General features: G+C 40.4%; 2 long non-coding RNA genes and 2 other non-coding genes across 4 annotated transcripts in view; 3 read left to right on the forward strand and 1 right to left on the reverse strand.

Moving 5' to 3' along the window:
• LOC147366049 (uncharacterized) overlaps window positions 1–16,328 on the reverse strand; it is a 179,688-nt gene that overhangs the window by 99,678 nt on the left and 63,682 nt on the right. The gene's annotated exons all lie outside the window — the stretch shown is intronic.
• Window positions 2,055–4,553, forward strand: LOC147366051 (uncharacterized). The gene is made up of 6 exons (XR_015133178.1): window positions 2,055–2,781; window positions 3,304–3,374; window positions 3,483–3,560; window positions 3,646–3,707; window positions 3,973–4,039; window positions 4,258–4,553. It is a non-coding gene; the product is annotated as an uncharacterized LOC147366051 (long non-coding RNA).
• Window positions 3,796–3,865, forward strand: LOC147366052 (small nucleolar RNA SNORD50). Its single transcript, XR_015133506.1, has one exon. It is a non-coding gene; the product is annotated as a small nucleolar RNA SNORD50 (small nucleolar RNA).
• On the forward strand, window positions 4,091–4,160 carry LOC147366053 (small nucleolar RNA SNORD50). The gene has a single exon (XR_015133505.1). It is a non-coding gene; the product is annotated as a small nucleolar RNA SNORD50 (small nucleolar RNA).

Genomic DNA, 16,328 nt, shown 5'->3' on the forward strand with positions numbered 1-16,328 from the left:
AAAGCCTCTTGATGAAAGTGAAAGAGGAGAGTGAAAAAGTTGGCTTAAAGCTCAACATTCAGAAAACGAAGATCATGGCATCTGGTCCCATCGCTTCATGGCAAATAGATGGGGACATGGTGGAAACAGTGGCTGACTTTATTTTCGGGGCTCCAAAATCACTGCAGATGGTGACTGCAGCCATGAAACTAAAAGGTGCTTACTCCTTGGAAGGAATGTTATGACCAACCTAGACAGCATGTTAAAAAGCAGAGACTTTACTTTGCCAACAAATGTCCATCTAGTCAAGGCTATGGTTTTTCCATTAGTCATGTATGGATGTTAGAGTTGGACTGTAAAGAAAGCTGAGCGCCAAAGAATTGATGCTTTTGAACTGTGGTGTTGGGAGAAGACTCTTGAGAGTCCCTTGGGCTGCAAGGAGATCTAAGCAGTCCATCCTAAAGGAGATCAGTCCTGGGTGTTCATTGGAAGGACTGATGCTGAAGCTGAAACTCCAATACTTTGGCCACCTCATGCGAAGAGTTGACTCACTGGAAAAGACTCTGATGCTGGGAGGGATTGGGGACAGGAGGAGAAGGGGACGACGGGGGATGAGATGGCTGGATGGCATCACCGACTCAATGGACATGAGTTTGAGTGAACTCTGGGAGTTGGTGATGGACAGGGAGGCCTGGCGTGCTGTGATTCATGGGGTCGCAATGAGTCAGAGACGACTGAGCGACTGAACTGAACTGAACCTTTGACTCACTTCTAGAAATGGATCCTGCAAATCTTCTCACAAGTTCATTAGGACACATCTATAATTCACTTTGGTAGTATTTGAAATAGTGAAAAGCTATAAAGTTATAAAATTATGACACATCTAACTGAACACTCTGCAGGATATAAGCAAGGTCATCTATATGTACTGACATGGAAAGAGGTCTATGATATTTACGACAGGCAAAGCAAGTTGCAAAAAAGGACAGACCCTATTTGTATGTGAAAAAATGTGTACATATATTTATATATGCTTAGAAATTTTCAAAAACCATTACTATTAATTACTGCAATAGCAAAGATTCCCAGTGATATGAAAAGGAACTTTTACTTTGCTTTTTATATCCTTTTGCACTGGTTTAGCTTTTAAACGTGAGCAATATGCAAAATTTACATTGCACATTACAAAAAACGCTATTTTCAAATCTACACAATGCCCAACCATATAAAGACTTCATCGCTTCGGTTCCTGTTACAGAAATTGCTTTTCACTTTGTCTTTTAATCTGGAGTCTTTTAATTTTTTTCACTTTAATTTTCTAAAAAGCCACCGCATACATTCATTAGTTGATTCAACCAGTTGTTACTGACGATATACTTTATGCCAGGCACTATAGTAAGGCAGAAAAATGAAGAGCGGGGTACCAAGGGAGGACTATAACCAAATGCACATGTACATAATAATTAGTAGTGAGTGCTACGAAGACCTGAATTTTCAGATGCTGAAATGTCCAAATGTCGTGTACTCTCACGTGTGCATAGTACATGTATTTACTATGTGTGCTCAGTTGCCTTCGGCTCTTTGGGACCCCATGGACTGAAGCCAGTCAGGCTCCTCAGTCCAAGACAAGAATACTGGAGTGGGTAGCCATTTCCTCCTCCAGGATATCTTCCTCACCCAGCCATAGAACCTCCTGCTCCTCCGTTTCCAGCATGGGCAGGCGAATTCTTTACCACTGAGCCATCTGGGAAGCCCCGTATTTACCCATACATACGTGCTTGTGTGCTAAGTGGTTTCAGTTTTCACCCGTGCATATATAAATGCTACTGAATTAAAGTGTCATTTAGATAAATTATTCTGGGAAATTTCCCAAATTAATCTTTCTCCTGCATTCATTATAATGAATGTAGTGCAAATTATTTTTTAATAGCAAAGGTTTTTTTCTTTCTTTCTTTTTTTGGTTGTGTCAATTTAGGAAAATTACTTGGCTACTGCAGGCCTTAGTTTTCTCCTCCGCCAAGTGGAGGATGTACTTCTCGGGTCTGCTGTCTCGGGGAGAATTTTCTGCGCTGATCAGTGTTTACAGCAGCGCCCGGCACCCAGCGGCGTGGGGGTGGGGCGGGTCCGGTAAAGCGCAGGGGAGCGCGGGCGGCGCAGCGAGTCGGCTATCCGGAGAGGCGCGGCGTTCTCACTGTAGACCAGGTGAGAATCGCGGCGCTTTCAAAGACTTTTCATCCAAGCATTTCTGCCCGGCGATTTGTCTTTCAGGGCGCGCGCAGCGGCTGCAGGGCGTCAACTCCCCAGGATCAGTCAACCATCCAGCTCGACTTCTTGAGCGCATCACAAACTAAAGCCGCCCTGTGCTACTAAACTCAAGTCCACAGACGCCCCCCAGCCACCCTACGCGTCCGGAGCTTACTTGGCTCTGGGTAGGCGGTACCCTCGCCTCTAAAGGCGGCTGTTCGTTTAAATTCTGGCGCCACTCCCACGCCACGTAGAGCCAGTCTCGGAAGCGACGGACAGCGGCGCAGCAGCGGGCGTGCGCCCGGAGCTGGACGTGCGCGCCGCGGAGGGGCGGTGCGCGCACCACGCCGTGGAACGAGCCCCCGAAAGAAAAGAGCCGCCTGGCGCGCTCTCGCTCCTCCCGTCAGGAACCGGCCACGCCCCCGTGCTCTCCAGGGTCCAATAGAGGCGAGAGGGAGGGGCGGCCTCCGGCTGGCTCGGGAGAGACTATATAAGGAACTGCAGGCGGCGCTGTTCGGTCTTTTACGTCGGAACTTGGGAGCAGATCATAACTGCTAGGTAAGTACGCGTTGTTGGCGGTCGTGCGCGCGAACCTGAGTGGCGCAGCTTGGGTTGGGGAATGCGATACGGTAAAAAGAGTTCAGAAGTTGAGGGTTAGAGTGCGGCGTTGAGTATTTACACATGGAAAACGCGCCACCGCACCGCCACGTGTCCCCTGTCGCGGTGGCGACCGGCTTCGAGTTCAGGCGTGCGTAGGCTGCTGCTGGTCATGGCGCTGCGCGCGGCCGTATTGCTAAGCCGGCTGGATAATCCTGAACGGCGCACGGGAAACGACCACATTCCTGAGATTTGGGGCGGGAGTTAGGCTTAACGTTGACTTACAGGCCTTAGATACGTAGTCATATCAACAGTTAATTTAAAAATCGGCAGCTCCTGACTGCGTGAAACTGAGTTGTATTGTGCCCAGGTGGCGCTGTGTGCAAATCGAATTGTTGGAGGGGAAGCCTTTAGTGCTGAAAACCTTAAGCTATGACCTTCTATGACAATACTTAATTTTTAAATATATTTATTCTTCCGCAGGTTAAGAAATTGATTCTCCCGCAGAAACAATGGATTTCGGTGTAGCGGAACTGTTACGTGGAGATGCTAAGGTAATTGTTGAGAGCTTAGTTTTAAGTTGAAGGAATAAACCTGTTGATTTACAGGTTGATCAACCTGTAAAGATGATGCATCATTTGAAATTTTTTTTTTTTTTTAAGATGCAAAGGTACATTTCAAAACACGCCGGACAATATTGGCTGGAAAATGACTTGGTTAAAACCTGATGATCTTACCAGGTATGTGTTCGACTAGTACTTCGAATGTCTATATGTTTAGTCCACGTGTAGATTAAATGAGAAAAATATTTTTGTTTTTTAACAGCATTCTGCAGGTTGATGAATACTAATGAAGCTGTGGATGTCACTGAGCAGCTTCATTTTAAAGTAAGTTACCCTGACTTACATCTGCTGCAGTAATTCTGTCTGGTTTGTGGTAAATGTCCGTGTAATGTAGCGTAATGGATTTTGGTCTGATCAATGATGAACCCTATCCCGAAGCTGATAACCTGAAGAAAAGCATGTACGGATTCGGCTTCTGAGACAAGACTAATGTTCAGATATGAGAACAAGTTTTATAACAGATTTCTGTTAGGTTATGTCTCATAGAGGAAAAACTTAATTCACAGAGTAGGGTTTTCTGTGCCAACAGTGAGGGGTTGCTGTCTGCCTGCTGTCTGCCTGGTATGCTGTGACATTTCGAAGGTGGAAACATTTCTGTGAGTAGAGATGTTTTGCTTCAAAATCAGTAAACATTGTGTCCTTGGTCTTACCTATGATGATCCTATCCCGAACCTGAATTTCTGTTGAAAAAACTTATACGGATCTGGCTTCTGAGGTGGACCATTATAAGGACAGCAGCATTTTTTGAAAATTGTTTTATGTAAGTTTTCTGATGTTGATAGTTTGTAAACCGTAAATGTTTTTCCTTTCCTAGGGCTAGTGCTGCGAGATTTACTTGTCTGTCTTATGAAAATCTGGTGATTGGGAAAACCTCCAATGGATGTGGGAAGAAAGTTCAAGATGAATTACATTTTTACATTGGTTTGTAAATAGATTCTGAACCAGCATCGAGTCTAGATAATGCATCCATAAGAGTCAAGGCATTTCTGTTTGACCATGACACTGCTGTAGAATCATAACCTGTTAATCAGTGTATTACTTTCTAACTATTTTGAATGGAAAATTCTTTTCTAGTTATCTAGCCTTGTAATTAAATAATTTTGAATAGCCTTTGGTTCTTTGTCTGAATTGAGTTTAAAACTGTGTGATTGTAATTACACCAAGTTAAAGTGTGTACTCTTGCGGTGGAATCTTCAGTCAGGTTTCTAGGAAGAGATGATTTGGTTTGGCAAGAATAAGTAATGTGCAAAACATTAGCTTCAGAGTGTTGGGGTGAGAGCAAAGTGGGAAAGATGGGACCTGTTAACAGTGAGGGAACGTCACTGATAAAATCTGGGTTAAAACTGGTCAAGCATTGTATGGAATGGGTTAGTGTAAATAATAGCATCTAATCTAACCAAGGTGGTTGGGCCCTGCTGCTCCTGCTAAGTCACTTCAGTCATGTCCGACTCTGCGACCCCATGGACAGCAGCCCATCAGGCTCCTCTGTCCACGGGATTCTCTAGGCAAGAACACTGGAGTGGGTTGCCATTTCCTTCTCTGGTTGGGCCCTAACCCTAATCATTTTCCCTAAATAGCTGCATGAATAACCTGTTCCCATATTTAAATGTTAAAGTCAGTGCCAATATATCATCGGAATGAACTTTTGAAATGTTAGCTTGCCTGCTGAAGTGAAGAGATGGTTTGGGGCTCATGTACCTCAGATTCATGAGACTGAGCCTATAGTTGAATGCCCAGACAGACAGGTTTCTTCTGATAGCAGATGACCTCCATGTATAGCTTTGTGTTAGTGTTAGCCCATTTATTATGTCCATTTGGAAATGAGACTTTAGCACTGCAGTCAGCACCCCAATCTCCCTTACTCTGCTTTATTTGGAACTTAAGTATGGTTTATAAAATTTGAGCACTGGCACCGCTGTACCTTAAGTATCTAGATACCTGGCACTTGGTTGTCAAATAATGAATGCTTAATGACCCATTGAGGGGGACTTTGCTGATTGTTCAGTGGTTAAGACTGCTTCCAGTGTAGGGGCTGCTGGTAGGGTTGGTGAACCCACATGCAGAGTGGCACACCCAAAAACCTAAAACATTCAGGGAGAACTGTCCTTGTCAAAGTTGGCTAACATGACTTCAAAATAAGGCAAACTTATGAATAAGACTTGGTTTTAGAGCACTTAAGGTTTCCCTTACAGCTATTGCAATGCAGGAGACCCTTTCCCTCCCAGTCAATCTTAAGATTCAAATGATGTACACATTTTTTATTGTACCAGTTGGATCCCACTAAAATGAGTTTGATCCAAATTAAGTCCATTTGAGAGTATAAATATTCAATAAAAATCTAAAACATACAGTTGTGGAAGTTGGGAAAGCTCATTGTACTGACTCAATTTGGGACATGACTTTGAGCAAACTCAGGGAAGGGAGGCCTCAGTTCAATTCAGTGGCTTAGTCATGTCCAACTCTTTGCAACCCCATGAATTGCAGCACACCAGGCCTCCCTGTCCATCACCAACTCCTGGAGTTCACTCAAACTCAACGTCCCAGCGAGTCATGAGTGATGCCATCCAGCCATCTCGTCCTCTGTCGACCCCTTTTCCTCCTGCCCCCAATCCCTTCCAGCATCAGTCTTTTTCCAATGAAACTCTTCGCATGAGGTGGCCAAAGTACTGGAGTTTCAGCTTTAGCATCGTTCCTTCCAATGATTCTTAGGACTTCCCTGGTAGCTCAGATGGTAAAGCGTCTGCCTACAATGTGGGAGACCCAGGTTCAATCCCTGGGTTGGGAAGATCCTCTGGAGAAGGAAATGGCAACCCACTCCAGTACTCTTGCCTGGAAAATCCCATGGACAGAGGAGCGTGGTAGGGTACAGCCCATGGGGTCTCAAAGAGTCGGACACGACTGAGCGACTTCATTTCCTTCCAAAAAACACCCAGGACTGATCTTTAGAATGGACTGGTTGGATCTCCTTGCAGTCCAAGGGACTCTCAAGAGAGTCTTCTCCAACACCACAGTTCAAAAGCATCAATTCGGCGCTCAGCTTTCTTTACAGTCCAACTCTCACATCCATACATGACTACTGGAAAAACAATAGCCTTGACTAGATGGACCTTTGTTGGCAAAGTAATGTCTCTGCTTTTCAATATGCTATTTAGGTTGGTCATAACTTTCCTTCCAAGGAGTAAGCGTCTTTTAATTGCATGGCTGCAGTTAACCATCTGCAGTGATTTTGGAGCCCAGAAAAATAAAGTCTGACACTGTTTCCCCATCTATTTGCCATGAAGTGATGGGACCAGATTCCATGATCTTTGTTCTTTGAATGTTGAGTTTTAAGCCAGCTTTTTCACTCTTCTCTTTGACTTTCATGCTGCAGTTGATGGGGTCACAAAGAATCGAGTTGGACACTGCTTAGCAACAAAACTAATAACAGGAACCTTAAGTTCTATGTGAGAGACTTTAGCCAATAAGACTTGAGTCAGCTCTACACCATGCTTCCAGGTTATCTTAAAATACAGTAGGTTCAATTCTACTGTTTGGTATTTTTTAGTGAAGTGAAGGTTGCTCAGTCTTGTCCAACTCTTTGCAACCCCTTGGACTGTATAGTCCATGGTGTTCTCCAAGTCAGAATACATTCCCTTCTCCAGGGGATCTTCCCAACCCAGGGGTCTTAACCCGTGTCTCCCGCATTGCAAGCAGATTCTTTAACTGAAGTGAGCCACCAGGGAAGCCCAAACTAGTTATATTGCCAGAAATCCAATATCCATTGCACTTGGCTTCCTTATCAAGTGCTCTCTGAACTGCTTATACAGTTCTTAATCCTTGCTGTTTGCCCAGCCCCTGAGAACTTTTGGCTGTTTTTAAACCAGTTTCCCCATTAAATTTAGAGCCTTTAAATGCCAACCTATGTACAGATAACTAGGCTTCTCTGGTGGCTCAGAGGGTAAAGCCTGCAATGCCGGAGACCTGGGTTCAATCCCTGGGTTGGGAAGATCCCCTGGGAAAGGAAATGGCAACCCATTCCAGTATTCTTGCCAAGAGAACCCCACAGATGGAGGAGCCTGGTAGGCTACAGTCCACCGGTCACAAAGAGTCGAACACGACTAAGCGACTTCACTTTCCTTTTTCCTTTCCTTTCCTGTGTACAGATAAGTCAAAATAGAAGCATGCTACAGTTTTTGTGGATCATCTTGAGGTGGAGGAAGGGTACCTTTCCAATATGAAAACCAGACTTGGTCTCATTCTCACAAATCCTGGTCTCATCCTCTGACCACTAGTCAGTCTGAGGTCCTGACATGCTATGCAGCTGACTTATAACAGGATATAGATTTAATCTCACAGAATCCCACACTGAGTACAGTATAATACATCCATCCTATTTGGAAACTTTACCTTAGTTATGCTTAGTTGATTCAGTTCTCTCCAAAAGAGTTAACAATGGAAAGAGCATTTCAGAATACTCAGAATTCACCATTTGAAGAAAATGTTTGGAAACAGTGATTACTGAGGTCAGAAAACTTGACCCTTGCCTCCTAACTATTGAATATAATTATATACGTCAATGAATGGTTCATTTTAGAAGTGTACAGTTTGATGAGTCTCTGTAAATATGCACCCATGAAACCATTAGTGCAATCAAGATAATAAAGTCCATCTCCCCAAAAGTGGATTTTTACAGAGGCTTGATTTTGAACATAACTAAGTTTGAGATGACATGTAATACCCTAATGAGATTTTGCATTAGATATGAAAGTTCAGAGTAGAGATCTAAGCTGGAGAAATAAACGTGGGAGTTAACAGCATGCGAATGGCCATAAAGTGAGATCACTGAGGGAGTGAGTATAAGAGAAGTGGTCCAAGAGATGAGTCCTGGAACATTCCAGAAGTAAGATATGGCAAGTTTAGTTCAAATCATAGAAATTATTTTGTACCAGCAAACAAAAACTGGAAAGCAGTAATCTGTTTTCAAATTCAACTACCATATCTGAAACAAACTAGATGGAAAATTGAGGAGTTCAGAAAGCAAGGGTGTGAACTAAGCAATAATTGCTTGGGGTAATGGGGATGGAGGTTGCCTTGTATTTAATACAGAGCACTGGTCAGCGTGAAAATTGAGGAAGTTAATATATAAGGACAACTCTGCAAAGTATTAGGCAAAGTCGTCTTCAGGAAAGAATGAGATGAGGAATTTAAAAAGTGTGATAAGCGTTATCATCAGATACTGTGGACTGATGAGAGAAATGGAGTTGGCTACAGACAAGTTAGAGATTTGCCTTTTGGTGCCAAAGTGCCCAATGAGGCTGAAAATTGCCAAGTGTGATAGTTAATCAGCATCATTCTTACCTGTTGTCCTATGGGGTTTATCCACATGGGAGCAGAAAGCAGATCAGTGGATTAATCCAAAATTAGGGATAAACTGGCCAGAAGGAGCAGAGCTGTGATGGGCCAATTGAGAGTGTAGGTGAAAGTGGTGTTAAAATTGACCTTGAAATCCAGGCTGATGAGGAAAAGAAATTAGTGCTGGAAAACTGTCCCAGGTAATGACAAAGATCAGTTGTACCACAGAGAAATGATGAGAATTAGGTAAAATAAGATCCTTTCCAGTTACACTACAAAATGACCCACAGCATGTTGTGTTTCTAATTAGTGGTTTATTTCTCTCTGGTCCTAGAGTGAGTTCTTTTGAAGCAGAAACTGCCCTTTCACCTCTTATACTCTGTGCCTGCTGCTGCTAAGTCGCTTCAGTCGTGTCCGACTCTGCGACGTACAATGTAAAGACTCCCATTACAAATTTGTCTAATTATATGGAATTCAGTATGTGTATTTAAGGTGGGCAATGATGATATGATCTAAATTCTCCAAAAGAGATAAAAGAAATGAGAAAAGCTGGAAACTGGTGGATTCAGTATGTGTGCCCTCCCAAAATTCTTATGTTGAAGCCCTAACTCCGATGTGGCAATATTTGGTGATGGAGCCTCAGGGGATGTGGTTAAGGTTAAATGATGTCATAAAGGTAGGGCCCTGGTCGGATAGGATGAGTGTCCTTATAAGAAGAAAGAGCAGAGAACTCACTCTCTCCCTCTTCATATGCACCCACAAGAAGTCATGTGGGGACACTGTGATGATGGCTGTCTACAAGTCCAGACAAGAGGACTCCGAATGAAACCTACCTGGCTGGCACTTTGATCTTGGACTTTCCAGCCTCCAGAGCTATGAGAAAATTAATTTGTATTCAACCATCCAGTCTGGTATTTTGTTATGGCAGCTCTTACAGACTGAGACAGAAGCAATGGATAAATGGCCACTGGTATAATTTGAGGGCTTTATATTTGGCAAGAGATTTATAAGTTAAGTCCACACAGTGTAATCTCTCTGGTTTTATACATTTTCCCTTTAGGTTTTTATTTATTACATTGAAACTGGGTCACACTTTTTTTTGCAGTGTGTTTTATTATTGACTAATAACAAACAACTGACACAAAACTTTCCACCTGTTTCAACACCAATAGATAATTTTTCAATTAAATCTCAGTAAAAGAAATTAGAGATTGAAATTAAACTATTTTAGAAGGTGAATGTTGTCTTCAGTCTGTGCTTCACAAGAAAAACTTTTTAACATTAAAATTAGTTCTTTTAAAATTAACTCATAACAAAAAATAATTTAGGCTTACTGTATTTCATAGTATAAAATTTCTTTGTTCTGTATGAACATTAAGATTGTAAAAGGAGGACTTCTCTGGTGGTCCAATGCTGAGACTCCCAATTCAGGGAGGGGGCCCAGGTTTGATCCCTGGTCAGGGAACTAGATTCCACATGCTGCAAGTAACAGTTCACATTCCAAAACTAAAAAAGATTCTTCATGCCACGACTAAAGGTGCTGCAACTAAGACCCAGTACAATAAAAGAGAGAAAGGAAAGAAAGTCAAGTGACGTATTTAAAAAAAAAAATTTAACAACATTTTTGGGAACTGATAGTTCATACCTATCATGATTTTTTCACTGTTTAATGGAAAATACTTGGTATAAAATAATGACTGACACTTCTATAGTTCTCTTAATTTTACACGGTGCTTTGACATACGTCATCTTGGTTTCTCCTACAGTAACCTGTGAGTAGGCATTATTAGTATTTATACATTTTATATGTGAGTAAACTGAGAGATTTAAAATACAATCTGCTCAAAGTTTAGATCACTGGAAGGAATGATTTCATCATCATCTGTATTTTGCACATTGTAATATAGTTTTTTTAGTTTGGGTGCCACATTTAAGAAGAGTGGTGGGAGTTCCCTGATGGTCCAGTGGGTAAGAATCCTTGCTCCCAATGCAGGGGCCCAGGTTTGATCCTTGGTTAGGGAACTAGCTCCTGCATGCCGAAACTAAGGAGTCTGCATGCCACAACGAAGATTCCAAGAACTGCAACTAAGACCCAGCCCAGCCAAAATAAATATTTTTAAGAAAGAAGATGAGTGGCAAAGTAGGAGGTAACTTAAGGATGAAGACAAGGCTTCTGGAAACCATGTCATTCTAGACAATGTTTTAAGGTAAGGACTTGGAAATAGTTAACCTGAAGAAGTAAAAAATCATGGGAAAGCATAATGACTATTCTTAAATATTTAAAAGTATTTCATGTGAGATAATAGTAATATTAATAATAATCCCATCTGGGGACTTTTCCTGGTGGTCCAGGGGTTAAGAATTCACCTTGCAATACAGGAGATGCAGGTTTGATCCCTGGTTAGGAAACTAAAATCCCATGGGCTGCAACTAGAGTCTGTGCACCACAATTAAAGATCCTGCACAATGCAGTGAAGACCCAGCAGTACTGCAGCTAAGACCCCACGCAGCCAAATAAATAATTAAATGATTTTTTTTAAATAGTAATAATTTTCCCATCTGGTAGGTACTATGATTATGCCCATTTTACCAATGAGGAAAGTAAAACTTAGAAAAGTAACCTAATGAAAGTTACATAGGAAGTGAGAGAATTAAATTGAAAATCTGGAAGTCTAAGTCAAGAGATGGTGTTCTTACCCTGCTAAATTACCTTCCACAGAGGAGTAGCTAACCTAACTCTACACCTAAAGCAACTAGAAAAGGAAGAAATGAAGAGCCCCAGGGTTAGTAGAAGGAAAGAAATCTTAAAAATTAGGGCAGAAATAAATGCAAAAGAAACAAAAGAGATCATAGCAAAAATCAACAAAGCCAAAAGGAGTAGCTAACTGAAGTGTTTTCTTTGGAACACACAAAAAGGAGATCAATGAAATAAAAAGAGGCAAACTGCAATTCAACCTAAAGATGAACTTTCCAATAACAGAATGTACTGTCTCCATATCACTATCTCCCGTCAATGTGAGCCGGAGGGAGGAGGTTGGTCATACTCAAAGACCCTTTTAAGTCTTAAGTTCAGATTCTTGACTTGCCCAAGGTAACCCAGCTAGTTAATGACCAAGTTGACAACCAACATCTACACTCTTTCAGTCCAGTGCTCAATCCAGTAAAACTGTGGTGCCCCAATTTTTCTCCAGTATAAATTTAAATTTCCTCAGAATTCATTAATCTATGGGAATTGGAAAGATTATACAAACAAAATAATTTTAATCACTTTTTATACAAAAGTAGTGTTTGGGGCCTGTTACTAATAGTTGATCAATTTAATTATATTAGGAAAACATGGGCCTTAAGCAGACCAAACCTCTCGGGGCAATAGTATGTTCTATCCATTGGGGTACATCTAATTCTGATATTTGTTTTCCTTACTGATGGAGACTCAGTTTAAATTATATTTATTTTTCAAAAATGAATGCAGAAACATTGTTCATAGTCTGACCACACACCCAGAAATGTCAAAATAGTTTTGAAATTCATGGACTTGTCTCCATATATCGGAGTATAACAGTTTCTTAATGAGTTTTGTTTGCTTGAAGTTCAGTCTGTTTCTTTGAAGATTAAGGCATACTGACAAGCTAGGTGTGCATGGTGATTCAGAAATATCCTAAGGTTTCACTCATTTTATTCACTGGACAAATAGGTCCTGAATACCTACCATGTGCAGGTACTATCCTAAGCACAGCAGAGACCAAAATCTCTGCCTTTGTGGAGCTTAGATTTTAGGAGGAGGAAAATAAATAGATAAATTGTAAAGTATGTGAGAGAATGAGAAGTGATATTAAAAAAGGAAAAGAACACGGGACATTGGGAGTGAATTTAGGGAGGGAGCCAAATAGTGGTGTGATTTTTAAATAAATTTGACAGGATCGGCTTTGATGAGAAGGTTAGATTAAGCAAAGACTTAAAGAGAGTGAGAGATTGAGCTATGGACATATCTAAGCAAAGGGCATTTCCAGCAAAGGACAGCCCAAAGACAGACCCACATATGGTAAAGATGAAGAAAGACAACATGCAAATTATGTTGAGCCTTATGGGTCATTGAAAGAATTTTGCTCTGAGTAAACTGGGAACACTTGTAAAAAGAAATATAGAAACTGAAAGCATGATTTAAGTGTATCAAAGCCTGTGAATCCTACCCATATAGTCCAGATTGTAGTCTCTACCATTTACCATTACAAGAAAACAGGGCGGGCTTGCCTGGTAGCACAGTGGATAAGAATCCACCTGCCAATACAGGTGGATTGAGTCACGGGCTCAATCCCTGGTCTGGAAAATCCTATATACCACGGGGCAACTAAGCCTGTGGGCCACAACTACTGAGTCCATGTGCTGCAACAACGGAGGCTGATGTGCTGGAGCCCATGCTCTGCAACAAGAGAAGCCACTGCAATAAGAACCCCACTGCAATAAGAAGGGCTACAGAAAGTAGCCCTCCCTGGCCGCAACCAGAGAAAGCCCACACAAAGCAATGAAGACCCAGAGCAGCCAAAGTAAATAATTATTTTTTTTAAAAGATTTTAAATATTGTATTGGCAAAACCAATACTATATTGTAAAGTTTAAAAATAAAATTTAAAAAAATAGAGAAAAAGAAAAGAAAAAAAAAGTAAATAATTTTTTTTTTTTTAAGAAAGAAAGAAAACGGGGTTCATAGGAGAAATAATTGATTACAGAGCTGAGGCAAGAAAGGTACAAGACGAGCCTTCTGCATTTTGCTGTATGTAGGAGAACAAAAGGGGCTCCCCTGGCGGCTCAGATGGTAAAGAATCAGCCTGTGATGCAGGAGACCTGGGTTCGATCCCTGGGTTGGGAAGATCCCCTGGAGGAGGACATGGCAACCCACTCCAGTATTCTTGCCTGGAGAATCCCCATAGACAGAGCAGCCTGGCAGGCTGTAGTTCATAGGGTCACAAAGAGTAGGACATGACTGAGCAACTAAGCACAGCACAGCACAGAAGAGCAAAAAAGCTATCAGGCGTTTGGGATTGTGTGAAAAGAACTCGGGAGCCATTTGGAGCATCTCCTGCGGTCCATATATGGAAATGCTGACTATATCAAGGATAATAACTACAATAGATTGAGCTACATAAAATATGTTCAGATCTAGGACTTCATAATGATACCTTTAATAAAAACAACTGCATTTTGATGCTGTTAGAAGATGCTAGTGAACCAACTTAATTTCAGAACTGGCAAATGAGGGACTTTCCAACACCCAACTGCAGTAACAGATAATCAGATTGAAACTGAGAAAGTTTTTCTTCGTTGATTATCCCAGTTAGTAACTGAAAAAAAGAAGAAAAAAAGACAGTACCAGCAATGATCATCCATGGCTAAATTTAAAAAAAAAAAAAGAAAGAAGGAACAGTGTCTAAGTGGCTGATTGGAAGTTTTGGGGTTGTATCAACAACATGCTACTTGAAAATCTACTTCCACAAGAAATAGTCTTTAAATAATTTTTTTCCTACATAGATGATCTATTTATCCCAAGATATTGGCCCTCTTCATTGTTTACAATAATGTCAATTATTTGCAAGATATCTGCTCAAGTTTCCCTGAAAGAGTTCCTTGGTTGAATCTAATAAACAAAACTCCAGAAGCTAATTATTGACATGAATTAAATAACATGAGATTTATCACTTCAGCTTCAGTGGCATCTTGGGGAGGTGAGCTTGTTATATACACTTTAAACACTTCTATCTGCTAGTGATATCAGTCCTGTTCATAGCATTGTTGTTTATCTTACTAAATAGCCATATCTTAGGAAGTACAAAACACTCAATCCATATTAATGTTTATTCTAGATTTATGGTTAATAGATGATTCATATAATAATACCTCAAATTTTTTTAAACATTTTTCTTAACTTAGAATAAATACATCTACTAAACTTAGATTCCATGAAATCCAAATATAAGAAACTGTCTTCCATTTGCCATTTACTTGGTGTTTAAATTATTCATCAATTTTTAACTTGAGTAAAGAACAAATCTGCAGAACATGAACTTCCAGAGTAAGTAAACCACATTCTTTTTATAGTTTTAGGCATGGAATTCTTGGGTATTTAAATGTATCTAATTTCCTAAAGTCTATAATTTTGTTTTTCTTTTTTTACTTACTAAAATGCTTTTTTTTAATTAAAAAGATATTTTATAAAATGTAAAAATAAGGAAAATATTAAGAATAAAATTAAGATAACACCATTCCACCATTTAGTGATAAATTTACTGTAAAGAAATTAATATCTTTTTCCATGCAGATAGAAATTTTAATAAAATTTAAATTTTACTGTATATAGTTTGTTTTCCTGATTTTGTATTTAATATTCTATAATGGCAATTCTTCAATGCCATGAGAACTTCTTCTATTCAATGGCAATATGGAGAACATTTCTTTTTTCTTTCCTTTTTTTTTTATTTTGGCCGCAACAACGCAGGATCTTTGTTTCCCTTCCAGGGATTGAGCCCCAGCCCCAACACTGAAAGTGCTGAGTCTTAATCACTGGATTGCCAGGGAATTCCCAAAAACATTTCACTTTTATGGGTATTTAATTCCATAAGACTGGAAATTCCTATCACTTTGAATTTTATCATGATGATAAATTTTACAGCAGTAAAAATTCCAAACAGTGACACTGCATTGGTTATCTCTGGATAATGGGTTAATATTACCATCCAAGAATTAAATGACTCAGATAACATATCTTCTCACATTCATGTGCAGCCATTCTAGTCCAAACTGCACTCCCCTCCCAACAGGTATCCTCTCTCCTAATCTTTTCTTTCTTTCTTTATTGCTTTAATTGAAGTATAGTTGATTTACAGTGTTGTGTTAATTACTGCTGTGATTAGCAGATGCAAACTGGGATATAGACAATGGATAAACAACAAGTCATACTGGAGAGCACAAGGTACGATATTCAACACCTTGTGAAAAGGCCATAATGGAAAACAATGTGAAAAAGAATGTATATCTATGCATAACTGCATCTCCTTATTTTTCCAACTGTCCAGTCTACATGTTTTTGTGCTTTCTTTCCACCTCCTTGCGCTAATTACAATTTGGTTCTCAGGGCACTGCTTCGCTTTGCAGGTTTCTTAAGTTCTCCTTCAGATGTGGAAGTCAAGGTCAATATCTTCCTTGATTCTTACTGCCACTTCTTGACAATTATTCCTTCATTTTTATGTACAACCCCTTGATTTTTTCAAACTCATCTTACTTGACTTGCCATCCTTTGTCCTAAGGTTATTATTTACCAACTTTCTAATTGCTACCCTTTATTGATCTGGAAGAGTTTGAGACCAGGTTTGCGGTCCTATTTTATGTCATCTGTCTCTAATGTCTACATGTCAATGTCCAATCTGGCTTCTGACTTGTTTGACTTCCTCTGCTCTCTCCCTCCACACCCAGCATTCTTACCTGAGATCCACTGGCCTCTGAGAGGCGATGGGTAGAATTTGAGGGGTCTATGAATGTAGATAGGGAAAATTTATGTCTTTAT

This window comes from Bos grunniens, chromosome 9, assembly GCF_055505025.1.
Source record: "Bos grunniens cultivar Pamir isolate PY7600 chromosome 9, Bosgru_T2T1.0, whole genome shotgun sequence".
Lineage (NCBI taxonomy): Eukaryota > Metazoa > Chordata > Mammalia > Artiodactyla > Bovidae > Bos > Bos grunniens.